Below are 14,827 nucleotides of genomic sequence, written 5' to 3' on the forward strand. Positions count from 1 at the left end.
TGAATTGCTTTCAGGAACTTCATATCCGAATTGTGCTATTCAGTTGCAAATTAAAGAATGGTGCAAAAGTTTTGATGAACTTGTTCTTTCTATGGCAACATCAATGCAAGACAAATTTGATAAATATTGGAAGCAATGCAATCTTATACTAGCAGTGGCTTCATTTTTGGATCCTCGGTATAAGATGAAACTTATGGTGTATTACTTTCCTAAAATTTATCCTCTTGGTGGTGTTAAGGAACTTGAGGAAGTTCATGAAGTCATAAGGAATTTGTATAATAAATATGCATCCAAATTTTCTTCCCCGTCTGATCCGGATGTGAATATAAATAATAGCCAAGTATTGCAGAGTGGTAGAGTTGATTTTGATGTTGATGAAGATTTAGAGCAATTTTTAAGTGAGGAATGTCAACAACAATCTATTAAGACAGATTTGGATCAATATATTGATGATGCCTCACTTTTATGGCAACGTAATGACAATAAATTTGATTTATTATCTTGGTGGAAGACAGAAGGTAGTGGAAAGTATCATATATTATCACGAGTTGCCCGTGATGTATTAGCAATTCCAGTCGCCACAGTTGCATCTGAATCTGCATTTAGTACAGGTGGCCGAGTAGTTGATGCTTATCGTAGCAAGTTGGATCCCGAATCAGTGGAAGCTTTAGTATGCACTCAAGATTGGATAAGATCTATAAGAAAAGGTAATGATTATAATATTCGATAGTATTTTATAAAATAGTATTGTTTACTAATGTTCATATACTTTTTTCTTATTAGGACAAATAGCATCAATTATTCAGGATGTTGAACAATCTGAAGATGTTGATTTAAATGGGGAGTAATCATATTGTAAGTATTTTTCACTTTATATTTTAAGTTGATTAATCTAGTTTCTTTATATTACTTTTAAGTTGGTTAATTTAGTTTCATTTATTTTGCAGATGCACTTGAAGAGGAGGATTGTTTGAATGGTTGGATGTTTTGATGTTTTGTTCCTCTAACTTTGGGATGTTGATACTTTTTAAACTTAGTTAATTTTATTTGTTGAAGTTCATATAAACTTGTGTCAACCCTAAACTTTATTTTGATGGATATTTTAATTGCTTTTGTGGTTGATAATGTGAACTTGTGTTGGGATAATTTATTTACTTTTATGGTTAACAATGTGAACTTGTGTTAGGATAATTTATTTACTTTTATGATTGACAATGTGAACTTGTGTTAGGATAATTTATTTACTTTTATGGTTGACAATGTGAACTTGTGCAACAATGTTATATTTGCTTTTATGGTTGACAATATGAACTTGTGCAAAAATATTTTACTTGTTTTTATGGTTGACAAAGTTAGAATCTCATTACTGTTGTTGTTGTAATTTTTTGATCAAGGTTTAGATCATTAGTTTATGCACATTATGTTTGTTTAAAGTTTATAATTTCTTTTGTTTTTTCTTTTTGCACCGTTACTATCTTTTTGCCGATGAATCAGTTCTCAAATACTTTAAGTTTTGTTCAAATTGTATTTGAATGGTTTTAGACTTGATTGATATTCGTAGTAAGTTCATATTAATTTGGTTAAAATTTGATACGTATTTGTTTAAGATCCGAAAATTTATCCGAACACTATCCGATCCGTATCCGAAACTATCCGATCCGTATCCGAAAACTATCCGATCCGTATCCGAAAATTATCCGTATCCGTTTTCTTAGGATATGGTTTTAATTTTTGCTATCCGTCAAATATCCGTATCCGAATCCGTATCCGGATAAAAAATATGGATCCGGATATGGGTTGAGTACTATCCGAGCCGTATCCGATCCGTTTTCACCCCTACCATAACCCTAACATCCACTCCATCCGTCATCACCACCATCATCCACGCTAAATCATAATTTTGTCTCAGTTGTAGTTCGAATATGCAAATGGCATAAATACAAAAACGTAGTTCAGGGAATTATAGATCGATTCCACTTAGTTTCGTAATTTTCTGACTATGAGAGAATATTCATTTGATAAATATTTTATATCGGTTGCGCGGACTACTTCCTATAATAAATCCAAATCTTGAAGGAATTGTTCTGTAGCCTATCACCTTGCTACCTAGGGCTAATTGTATTGTGATAGTTGGTCAGCCCCAAGCCGAATCAGATTAGCTAGTCATGAAGGCATTCAATAATGCCCAATGTAACGGGTGTCGAGGAGATGGGACTAATCCACACTCCACTCATGACATCGCCTTTTTTATCTCAAGGGAAGTTGGAGATGGGCCAGATGTTCATCATGATGTTGGAATGCAAAGATTGATACAAGCTTCCATCAAGACGTTAACCCAAGCCATTATCGGATCGTGGCCTCAAGGCATTGCAGCGGAGGCTTCCCTTCACAACATAACTCCTCCACCCCCTTCGACATAGAGGCATTGTCCACCACTAAAAGAATTCGTAGGAGAATCCCTAGTGCCCACACCAGCAGTTAGGAAGCCTAAAATGGATTTGGGCTTCTATCGACATTGAATTAGCTTGTTGCTTGAAGACTAGGAGATTTGGGATGATTTTGAAGAGCCAATGCCTTGACAACCCTACCCTATGATCATTGATGCTCCTTCTCATGTTCGAGGAGATCAGAGATGCGCAAAATTGTATGATATGGGGATTCAAGATCAAACAATGTGGCTTCAGTTTCTTAAGTTTAGTGACGGGGATCCACTCGATTGGATCTATCACATCGAGCAATTCTTCAATACATAGGGTGAGTTCACTAGTGCACTATGCATACAGTTCATACTAACTAAATACGAGAATTTCTAGGCCATACTGACCATGCTGACCCAAAAGATGATATTCGAGCCTACCAAGAAGAATTCAGGCCTATCAAAAGGAGTTCGAGTAGGTGCACAACCAAATTTGTGATTGGAAAGACTCGGTTTTAAAAAGCATATTAACTAGTAGTCTTCGCCATGACATATAAGTCCAGGTGAAGGCCAGCCAACCTTGGAGTTTGTTGGAGGTGTTCGCCAGGACCTAGATATGAAGGAGAAGATTAGAGAGTTGTGGAGCACCACATGGAGCAACTTGGCTACTATAGAGATGAGGCGCCCTCATTGGCCAACCACAATAAGGCTGTTGTGAACAATAGACACTTAGGCCTTCATGAGGCCCATTCTAGAGGCTATGGAATGGTTGAGGACCCTACGCAATGTATAATACAAGCCTAGGTGGAGGAAACAAAGAACAAAGGGGCCGTGTTTCTATTACAATAAGCTCTACATACAATAGCACAAATGTGCTCGACTAGCGACCATAATGATTCTATTTGGTCAAATAGAGGAAGATGGAAGATGATAGAAATGTGGGGGATGATGAAATCGATGACCCGCTAGAGGATAGCGAGGAAGTCCATATCAAGATCTCCTTGTATACCTATTTTATTCCACCACCCTTAAAACACTTAGGGTCAATGAAATCGTAAAAAAACATGCAACGCAGATACTCATTGACACTAGGAGTGTGCACAACTTCTTAGATAAGTGACTAGTCTAAAGGATTTATTGACATTAGAGTTGACCCTAGGCTTCGATATGGCGATGGAGAATGAACTAAACTGAAATTAACTCTAGATAAGTGACTAGTCTAAAGGATTTATTGACATTAGAGTTGACCCTAGGCTTCGATATGGCGATGGAGAATGAACTAAACTGAAATTAACTCTACATGGCAATAGAGGACCCACCAGTGAGCATCTTCGCGATGAGGACAAGCTTCGTCCCGGTCAGGAGATAAAGGGGGAAAGAGGGAAACGACTGTGGGAAGGGAGGGAAGGAAAGAAGGAAAAGAAAAAAATGCGCTCAATATTTTTAATTTTTTATAGGATATTACAAAATTGTTCAACAACAAATTTGCTATCTAAAAAATAGGATTCTAATAAATTTCATTGTGATCAAAATTAAAATAGAATACAATATAAATAAGGGCACACACTCTTGAGTTCCCAATATCACTACAGGATACAAGTCTTTTTTCATACAAAGACATGTAAATCGATGATGAGATTGACTACTCATTATTATATTGATAAACCTTGTTAGAGTCTTTTTTTATTGCATTAGTTGTTTATTTTTATTAAAATAAAATTCCTGTAGATCACGTTTGAACGTAGGAGGGGTCGCGTTCGAATGCCCTTGTGAACGCCTATATTAGGTTCGCAAATATAGACGATGCGAAAAGCGCGTTCAAACGTAATCAGGCGCGTTCGAACAGTGCGTTTGAACGTCTGCATCACGATCGCACATATAGAGAACGTCTTTTGTGCATTTGAACGCGATCGAACGCGTTCGAACGCGATCGAGCGCATTCGAACGCGATCAGCGAATTTGCACTAGGATTAGGGTTAATTACTGTATTAGGGCTTATTGGCTAGCCTCAATAAAGGTGTGGATGGAAGCCAAATTTATTATGTTATTAGATTATTAATTTCTTGCCTCCTATCTTCTCTATCCCTCCTCCCTCCTCACTAACCTTCCACATCAACCGTTGGCAAGGTCTCTCCTAACTTCTAATCTCCCCTGTCTATTGAATCCTCCCTTTTTTGGGATCTCAACCACTTCTTCTCCTTCGTCTATATCCCTTAACCACATCCACCATCCACCTTTATCTCCATAATCATTCATAACCCTAACATCCACTCCACCCGTCACCACCACCATCACCCGCATTCTTTTGTGTTTTCGTCCCTTTTTCAGTTCGAATCTATGAAGGGAGTAAATACAAAAATTATAGATCAAGAAGTTACAAATCTAATCCACTTAGTTTTGTAATTTTATGACTACCAAAGAATATTTGGAGAATATTTTTCCATGATTGCGTGGATTGATTTATGTAATAAATTCAGATCTTGAATGGATCGTTCTGTAGCCTATCTTTTGGTACTATAAACCATCAATTTGGTATTAGAGCCAGGCGAAACTCAGACCTTCATTAATGGTTGAAACAAAGAAGATGACATTGACAATAAGACTAATGGGTTCTTAAACCAAAAGGTCGACTATGGAACAATTCCCTTAAGATATGTATTTATTGCAGAAAACAGTCCATGCAACTGTGAGAAAATATTCGTCACATATTCTGTAGTAGTCAGAATATTACAAAATAAGTGAATTAGATTATTAACTTTCTGATCTACAACTTTCGTATTTACGCCCTTCGCAAATTCAAACTGCAGCTTGGACAAAAATATAAAATAATACGAGTGATGGTGGTGGTGACGGGTGGAGTAGATGTTAGGGTTATTGATTAGTATGGAGGTGAAGATGGATGGTGGATGTGATTAAGGAATATAGATAAAGGGAACAAAGTTGTTGAGATCCCAAAGAAGAGGGGTAGCTCGACAGTCGAGGGAGATTAGAAGTTAGGAAGGATGGTGAAGAGGGAGGAGGGAGATTAGGGTTGATAGATAATAGAGAGGCAAGAAATCAATATTCCAATTCCATAATGAATATGGCTGCCATTCACATACTTATAGAGGCTAGTCAACAAGTCCTAGTAACAATAAGTAACCCTAATTCTAGAGGATTCCCGTCGATCGCGTTCGAACGCGCCCGACTGCGTTTGAATGCACAAAAGACGTTCTCTATATGTGCGAACGCGATGCAGGTGTTTGAACTCGCCCGACCGCGTTTGAACGCACTTTCGCGTCCTCCTGTATTTGCAAACCTAATGCAGGCATTTGTAAAGGCATTCGAACGCGACCCCTCCTGCGTTCGAAGGCGACATATAGGAATTTTATTTTAATAAAATTAATCAACTTATGCAATAAGAAAAGATCCTAACTACATGTATTAGCCACATCAGCACTTACGCCTGAATGAAACATTAACACTCTTGCCCAACCACACAAACACCCCAAATAAGAATAGACCCTAGCGGTAATTGTAACGCCCCCGCCTAGCACGGGCACGTGCACGCACACACGCCCACACGGCACGTGCGGCGCACGCAACTGTTCGGGCGGGGCCCGCCACGCACAGATAGACTCCTATGCACATATAATCATGACATCATCAAATAAAACCTGCTAACCTATCCATGATCACATAATCCATCACCAAATAAATCATACTATTAACCAAATAAACCTGTTAACATATGAATATCCTAGTCCATAATAATATACATTAGACCACTACATAATCTGGCAGGACCCACACAGGCCACAACAAACCATCAAGATACAACTAAAATAACTAATACAAGAGTACACTATGATTCGACCTGTAATATCCAAATCATCGTCTAATACAAAAGAGTACAAATATCAAATACTAGTACAACTCAATATCTGGTTAAACTATCATCTATACCATCTCGCATCTATAGCTCACCTCATCATCGTTCTAAAATATCTTCTCAAGATATCTCAAGTCGCTATCACGTACTATATATTTGAGAGGGTTAGAAAAGAAATAAAGAGAGTCATAAGCAAAATGATCAGTGAATAGACCTTACCCTGAATCAGTGATGTCAAACAGAGAATAAATCATGTACTGGATAATATGAATTAGAAAGCAGCATGATGCCATATATGAACATGTATATATGTATCCTCAATGACATATATATGAATAAAATCAATTCTCATGAATGAGCATATTATATCCTCAACTAAAAATATATCACATGATAAAATTACCATATAACATCACCGAATATAACGACATATCATATATAACAATTATGATCCAATGATATTAGTCACATCAATGACGATGCATGATGCATGCCAACCACTAGATAATCGTATATGTCAGAGCCAGATATAATCCACATATCTCTCACTATCATAATCATCCGTCTCAACTCTGAATATCGTCCACCATGTTGGACTACGGTACCCGGCCCCAAACTCGATACACATCATGTCACAAGCTCAGAGCATACTCTGTCATACACTAAGAGTCTCTCTGTAGATAAATCATACCCTGCCAAACGCTAAGGGTATCTCAGAAGAAAGTAATCATATCCTGCCATACGCTAAGGGTATATAAATGATAGTTGTACCCTGTCATACACTAAGAGTACAACCATCAACCATCACCATACTCTGCCATACACTAAGAGTATGTCCAGTACTAGTCCGGACCAGATATCGTTCCAGCTATCACATCATATCACATCACATACACATATACTTTTATGATTTCCTATACATGATAAATCATATGCATATATATCCAGTACGACAACAGATCATGCAACTTAGGAATTTAGGTGGTAAAGAAGCTAAGAGAAAAATGATGCAATGCTGACTCTAACCATATATCTAACACATGTATACTCTTGCTAGTCTATCACATGTATACTCATGATAGAGATCATCCCGACATAAAAACCATAACAATATAATCATCTCTATATATCACCAATGTACTCATATCTCAAATCAGCCTAATCAAATGCATGATAAAATATGCTTGACTGAAATCATCTCTAGATAAAATCATATAATCATGCTCGAGGCCAAAATATCCATGACACTCATCGCTAGCAAAGTCCACGGGGTCTCAAATAAGGGGGTTCGAGATCTGAAATATTTAAGTAGTATGATGTTAGTCGTTTATCTAATTAGAATTAATTCAGTTAAAATATAAAGGTTTATTAGGTTTAGAATCACTTTTCTTTATTTTTTATTACATAACTAGGTCTATAATATAGATACGATTCAAATATTATAATTCTATTATTATTATAAAATATTAGTTATAACATAAGGAGAAAATGCCTCTTTCCTTTTATATGAGAGTATTTCTAAATATATAATTATAAAATAAAATAAAATAAAATAAAATAAAAGGCTAAATAAGTATAGACAATGTCTAATTATAATTAATTTTATAATTCATACACTATCTTGATTAATTAGAGACAATGCAGTCTTTACTCGATAAATAATAAATAAATAACTAAATACGCTTAGAATTTTGCAGAATAATCATAAAATTAATAGAAATACTTAAAATAATATGATGAGGGTATTAGAATATAAATCTAATAATTATAATTTACAAATCTATCTATTAATCTAATAGATATATAAATAAATAAATATAAGTATTACCTATATTTATACCTAATTAATCATTAATTATAAAAATTATCATTAATAAAATTATATTGAAGAATATATAATATTATTAAAATAGTTAATGTCTAAATAATCTATTTGCATTAATTAAGAAGAAAAATACCTAAATAAATAACATAAATAAAATCATTAATTAATAAATAAATTAAATCTGCCATCAGTGCTGGGCTCGGCCCAGCACTGTCTGCTATAGTGTTGGGCCGAGCCCAACACTATGCAGAAAGAAAGAGAAGGAGTTGAGGAAGAAAGAAAGAAAGAAAGAAAGAAAGAAGAAGAAGAAGAAGAAGAAGAAGAAGAAGAAGAAGAGAAGAGGAAGAGAAGAAAGAGAGGAGGTGATGGAGGAGGTTGCGGACCCATGCCGGCGGGGAGGGCACCGACCGTTGCTGGCCAGCCAGCGGCCGGCCTCTCGCCGGCGGCTCGGCTCCGACGAGCCCAACCTCGGGCGAGAGAGAGAGAGAGAGAGAGAGAGAGAGAGAGAGAGAGAGAGAGAGAGAGAGAGAGAGAGATTTAAAGAGAGAGAGAAGGTGGTGGAAGAGGAGTAGTGGTGGCGCCGGGGCTCGCCGCGGCCAGCTGGCCACAACCGGTTGGCTGCGGCAGCGGCCTGTGGGCACGTGGCGCTCCACCATGCAAGTTGCATGGGCACGAGGCCGGCCATAGTGTGGCCAGTTGCGTCATGCCCATAATTAATTAATTTTTTTTAAAGATTGGGTTGTTACAATAACTCGTCAGCCCATCACTCGATGGATAGCGTGACATATTATCCACCACTACAGACTATGGACCTTAGTTGTAAGCCTATCACATAAGACAATATTGCACATCGATACTATTATCTAAGCCTTGACTCCACATCATCGCACCATCGTGCAAAAACTTATGAGTCATCGCTCAAGGATGTCATCACCCTACGTCATTGGGTATTGCTAGGTCTACATCATCATATCATTTTTCTCTCTAAGGCCCCGCAAAATGACTGTTTGATTGTTTATAATCAACAAACTAGGAGCATGGGCCGTAATATATATAAGTATAATAATATCCCCTGCACCTAACAATAACTGATGTCAAGTACTGTCGAGACACAAAAGCCACTTCTTTTATGTTTGTGCATATGTATAAGTGGCATGTGTTCTACTGCATAAATAAGCATAATTGAATACATATCATTATCATATTTTATATGCTATCATAGATAATCATGCCCAAGGATATGCATAGAAATCATGATAGGCGTAATCTTGCCGAACAACAAATAAAATTAGCATGTACTACTTGCATTACTAATTATAAATTAAAGTACGCACACATGTCATACGAAAGACAATGCATTCTCTATGTTACTCCTAGATTATAAAAGTTTTACTTGCCTAACATTGCTTTTCGAATAACTTGCTAAAGCTGTGCCATGGGATCATCCTCGCATAGTGTTAAATCCACCTCAACAATAAAGGTAATAAAACATAAGCACCATATTCCTAACACTGATTATTAATTAAATAACCCTATTGACGTCTTCTATAGGCTTGGGAAGGTTTATTTAAGAATTCTTATATTCATTAACTAGTTAGCCATTCACCCCAATGATACACTTATTTAGGATCTTTTCTTATTGCATTAGTTGTTTATTTTCATTAAAATAAAATTTCTGTAGGTCACATTTGAATGCAGGAGGGTTGCGTTCGAACGCCCTTGCGAATGCCTGCATCAGGTTTGCAAATACAGAGAACACATATTTTACGTTCAAACACAGTCGGGCGAGTTTGAACGCTCGCGTTTGAACGCTTGCATCGCGTTCGCACATACAGAGAATATCTTTTGTGCGTTCGAACACAATCGGGTGTGTTCGAACTCGATCGACAGGAATCCTCAAGAATTAGGGTTACTTATTGTTTTAGGACTTGTTGGCTAGCCTCTATAAATATGTGGATGGCAGCCAAATTCATTATGCTATTGGATTATTGATTTCTTGCCTCCTATTTTCTCTCTAGACTCTCTTCCTCCTCCCTCTTCACCATCCTTCCACCTCTACCGTTGACAAGGTTTCTCCTAACTTCTAATCTCCCTTGACTATTGAGCCACCCCTCTTCTTTGGAATCTCAACCACTTCGTTCCCTTCGTCTATATCCCTTAATCACATCCACCATCCATCTTCATCTCCATACCCATCCATAACCCTAACATCCACTCCACCCGTCACTACCACCATCACCCGCATTATTTCATATTTTCGTCTCAATTGTAGTTCGAATCTACGAAGGGCATAAATATGAAAGTTGTAAATCAGGAAGTGTCAAATCTAATCCACTTAGTTTCGTAATTTTCTGAGCACATAAAAATATTTGACGAATATTTTCCCACGGTTACACGCACTGCTTCTTGCAATAAATTCATCTTTAGGAATTATTCTGTAGCCGACCTTTTGGTACAAGAACCCATCACTCTATTTATCCGTTCAAATCATTATTATCAATTTACAATAAATCACATTGACAATATTTAGTTAATCAACTTCGTTAAATTAGACAATCCGCTTAATACCATTTTCCTATATTGATCTGTATTAATTCTCTCAATAGGAGGAATTAATATAAATACACTTCGACCACTGACTTCTTTTACTAAAATTGGTTTAACCAATATTATGATCACCAAGCTATCTTTTAAAGATGATTAATATTTAAGGTTTAGATTGATATGGATAAATAAGTGACAAGACTAAAGTTAACAAAATAAAATAAAAACTTATAAATCTATTTGGGCCTGCCTAAGGACCAAAGCAATAAGCTAGGCTACAACTTCTCAAAGGCCACAAATCAACTCAGCAAGCTTGTGCCCAAAGCCCACTAAGTAAGCTATTTAGGTTGGGCTACAGCCCAACCCACAACAACATGAATTAGGCCACATCCCAATCTATAACCACACACCACGGGTTAGGCTGCACCCAACCTAAACCCAACATGGGCTGGGCTGACAATAGCCCAACCCAAGCCCGAGCTGGGCTAAGCAACCTAGCTCAACAACACCCCTATCACACCACGACGAGGGGGGAGGGAGGAGGGAGGGGGGAGGTAGGGTCACTACCTCCAACAAACCTAGCTGATTGCACCAAATCCGCCCACACAATAAACAAGTCTTCACACAAGGTGGCACATAGCTAACTAAGGCATGCAACGATGATCAAGTCCCACACCATGATCGACAGCCAAGGGGATGAGTCATTCGACAAACCCGACCATGAGGGCACCAAAAGATGACACTAGAAGCTTCATTTCATGAAGAGGAATACTTTTGACCAATCAAAGCGAGGATATGATGGCGACATTGGCCTAGAATCAACCTTGGAAGCTAATGGGAAGAGTCCACTTTGTGTGGCCTCTCCCAAAGGTGAGAAGAGTCCGCAGAGGGCCACCATCAAGAGAGCTTCACAAGGAGAAGCTCCCAGACTAGCGTGGCATTGACTCAAGGTCGCTAGCAAGTCGATTGCTTGAGGAGACCAAAAAAGGACCCAAAGCCCAAGCTCCGTCTCTCTAAAATATGGACCCAGAGCCCACAATATCCACCAAGCCACATGGACCAAGCTATAACCACAATTTCGGGCTAGGCTGTCTACATCACAAGCTTGAGCTAGGCTGCTTGCGGCCCCAAAACCATCACACACTTGGGTTGGGCCATAAGTAGCCCAACCCATCCTAAGCTCAAGCTGGGTTGTATCCAGCCTAGCCTAGCCTGACACACGAGTTGCGCCGCGCCCAAATCTAGCCCGACACTCGGGCTAGGCAGCGCCCAAACTAGCACACGGGCTATAGGGCACATGAGCCTTGGGTTGGGCCGCACTCGGCCTAGTCCGACACGCGGGCTTCGGGTTGGGCCGCACTTGACCCGGCCCAAAACGGGGTCCCCCGAGCTAGACTACACTCAGCCCAGCCCAACATGCTAGCCCCGGGCTAGATCACACCTGACATGGCCTGACTGGACGCTCAGGCTGGCTATAGCCAGCCTGATCACCCCCTTCTTCCTCACCTCAACTAAAAGGAGGGAGGAGGGTAGGCTACTAGCTAACCCAATTGCCGGCAACTTGACGGAATGCACCGACACGTAGCAAAAGCTAGTCGAGGGGAAGCCAAGCCGTTAGAGGTGGCCGACGGTGAGCACCCACCTCGCCTTGGCCGCTGGCCAAGATGAGGGGCCACCCAATGGCATAGGCCACGAGGGTGTCAAAAGGAGCCACCAGGGGTATCCTCACGAAGAGGGAGCTCACCGGACCAGCACGACAAGGCACAAGGCCGCCAGCCGGATCATGGCGAGATCGAGAAGGAAAAGTTTCGGAGAGAAAACTCAAAATAATTAATTAATTATAGATATGACTTTCCGGGTGGGGGAGGTAGCTCTGACGCTTTGATCCACTGGGTCAACAGTGCCGGCGGTGCTTCGACGCGATGGGAAGGAGATGGGGAGAGAGTCAATTGGCAGGGAGAAGAAGGAAGAAAGAAAAAAAAGAAAATGAGGAAGGAGAAGAAGAAAAGAGAGAGGGAAGGAAAAAGGAGGAAAGCAGCGCATGTGCCCCGCATGTGTGCGCCCTTAAGTCAGCGCACGTGCTGAGCATGTGCGTGCCCAATTTATTTATTTATTTAATTTTTTTTTCTTTGGTTGTTACATATACTGTAGCTAAGTAGAGTGCTAGCCAAGATATAGTTGCGGACTATGTTGATTCACCACTTCCATGACACACCTATGGCATGTCACAATGAGATCTTCTAGACATATAAGCGGTTGAACCAATGTTGCACATGGGTCAGGTTGAAGAAAGAAGTCAAAGACTATGTATAAGCATGTGAGATGTGCCAACACGTCAAGGCCGATTTGACCAAGCCGGCAGGATGATGCAACCCGTATTACAGACCAAATCTAGGAGGAAGTGGCCATGAACATCATTGAGGGGCTGCCCATATTTAGAGAATGCTTGGTCATCATGGTGGTGGTCAATCATTACCCTACTATGCTCACTTTTTAGCCTTGTTGCACTCGTATACCACAAAGAAGATGGCAAATTTTTTTGTGAATGGTGTGGCTCGATTGCATGGCTTGTCATGATTGATTGTGTCAGATTGTGTCCCGATATTTGTGAGCCAATTTTGGCTAGAGTTCTTTCATCAGCAAGGGACTACCTTCAACATAAGCTTAGCTTACCACTTTCAAATTGATAGGGAAACCAAGGTGCTTAATCGGTGCCCCAAGCTGTACTTATGGTGTACTTTGTGAGAGATCCTCCCAAGGCATAACTTACATGCTTACCATGGGTTGAATTGTAACTTTCCCACCTTGCACGGGCACGTGGACCCTCATGCGCCCACACAACATGTGATAGGACAGACGAGATCATCACACAACGATATACCTGTGCTCATATAATCCATCTTAAGATAAATCATGCTATCATCTAAATAAATATGTTAATATATCAATATCAAAATCCACAAAAATCATCCTAGACTACTACGTAATATAGTAGGACCCACCCAGGCCACGACAAACCATTAAGATACAACAAATACAACTAATACAATACTGCCCAACTGTACAATATTTCCTATTATACAAAACATGATATAATATAATGGAATACAAAAATTTACATCGGTACAACTTAATTTCTAAAAGCTACCTTATATACTATCTTATGTCTAGTTCACCTTATTTTTCCTCTAAAATATCTCTTCATGATATCTTAAATTGTTATCAGATGCCTCACATCTAGGGGCTAGAAAAAATAAATAAAGAGAGTTATAAGCTAAAGGTTCAGTGAATAGACCTTACTCTGAATTAGCGATACCAAACTGAGAGTAAATTATGTATTAAATAATATGAATTAGGAAGGAGCATGTATATATATCCTCAATAATATGTATAAATGTAATTAGTATTATTTCATGAATGGAAATATTATATTCTCAATCAAATATATATCCTATGACAAAACCATGATATAACATCATAAAATATAACAACATATGATGCATAATAATTATGATCAAAAGATAATCATCTTAACAGTAATGATGCATGACAACCACTCGGCAATCATGTATGTCAGAATTAGATATAATTCACATATATCTCACTAGCATAATCATCAGTTTCAATAGTGAATATCATCCACCATATTGGACCATAGTACCTAGCTCGAAAATCGATATCTATCCTGCCATCGTGGCATAAGCTCAAAGTATATCTTACGATATATTAAGGGTATCTCTAGAAATAATTATACCATAATATACACTGAGGGTATCTCAGTAATAATCATATCCTATTATACGCTAAGAGTACAACTATCAGCTACTACCATATTTTGCCATACGCTGAGAGTATGTCAACTACAATCTAGACCGATATTGTTTTAACAATCACATCACGTATGCATATATTTTTATAATTTTTTTATACATGATAGATCATATACATATATCTAGTACTATAACAAGTCATGAACATTAGGAATTTAGATAGTAAAGAAACTAACAGAAATATGATGCAACTTAATCTCGAACCATATATCCATCACATGTCTACTCATGCTATAAATTAGACCAATAAAATATGCACAAGATCCATCTCTAATCATTTCTAAATAATCTACATACTCGTGCTCGAGATCAATTGAATAAATAAATAATAAAAATATACT

The sequence above is a fragment of the Typha latifolia genome, chromosome 2 (genome assembly GCF_019914945.1).
Source record: "Typha latifolia isolate L0001 chromosome 2, TyphaL0001v2, whole genome shotgun sequence".
Taxonomy (NCBI): Eukaryota; Viridiplantae; Streptophyta; class Magnoliopsida; order Poales; family Typhaceae; genus Typha; species Typha latifolia.